Here is a 920-nt window from a genome sequence, read left to right as displayed (position 1 = left end):
GCACTGACGGATATCCCATTTTTTAGGAAAGATCATGAGGATGCTTTTAAGCATCTAGATGAAGTCAACGACATTGCGGATTACTTCAATTTCCCAAATGTCAACAGAAACACAATCTTGCTTAGGATGCTTCCCATCACTTTCAAAGGAGCTGCTAAGGAGTGGTTAAAAGCACTTCCACCGGGTACAATTACCACTTGGGCTCAAATGCGTGAGCAATTCCTGGACCAGTTTTGCCCGCCATCCAAGATAGCCAAACTCAAGAAAGCGATAGCCAACTTTGAGCAACAGTCGGGGGAGTCATTATACGAAGCATGGGCTTGCTCAGAAATTGCCCTCAGCATGACCTAAATGTGCAACAAGAGATGTCGATCTTCTATGATGGGGTCAACGTTATGACGAGACATCTCCTTGATTCTCAAGGACCTTTGACAAAGAAAAATCCAAGGGAGGTTAAGGAGCTGATTGAAGAATTCGCGAAGCACTCTCGCGAATACCACAACCCTAGGCAAGATGGAATCAAAAGCAGTGGAGGGTCCCAAACTGAAGAAATAGCAGTTGTGATGGCTATGCTGAATAATTTGGATCGAAAGATAACACAAATGGACCAGTCAATACATGCCATAAGAGTGGGTTGCGAGAGATGTAGTGGTCCACACTTGACCAAAGATTGCAATTTAGATGAGTTTGGGAACAGAAAAGCTCAAGTGTGCTACTCAAGCGGGGATAAGTTTGATGAGGACTGGAGGACACCAAAGAAGGAGTGGCTGCCATATGAAGAGTATAAGAAGCAAAAAGAAGAGAAGTATAGGCAGATAGGTCGAGGCTTTTATCAAAAGGAGCAACCACCAGCCGAGAAGAAACCCGATCTAGAGACTATGTTGATGAAGTTTATGGAAGCTTCGGAAAAGAGACACGAT

The 920-nt window shown here is 44.1% G+C and overlaps 1 pseudogene; it reads right to left on the bottom strand.

Moving 5' to 3' along the window:
- Window positions 1-255: 255 nt before the first annotated feature.
- LOC111895884 (small nucleolar RNA R71) lies at window positions 256-349 on the bottom strand (annotated as a pseudogene).
- Window positions 350-920: the final 571 nt, after the last annotated feature.

Source organism: Lactuca sativa, chromosome 4, assembly GCF_002870075.4.
Source record: "Lactuca sativa cultivar Salinas chromosome 4, Lsat_Salinas_v11, whole genome shotgun sequence".
Lineage (NCBI taxonomy): Eukaryota > Viridiplantae > Streptophyta > Magnoliopsida > Asterales > Asteraceae > Lactuca > Lactuca sativa.
This window is presented reverse-complemented; position numbering and strand designations above follow the sequence as displayed.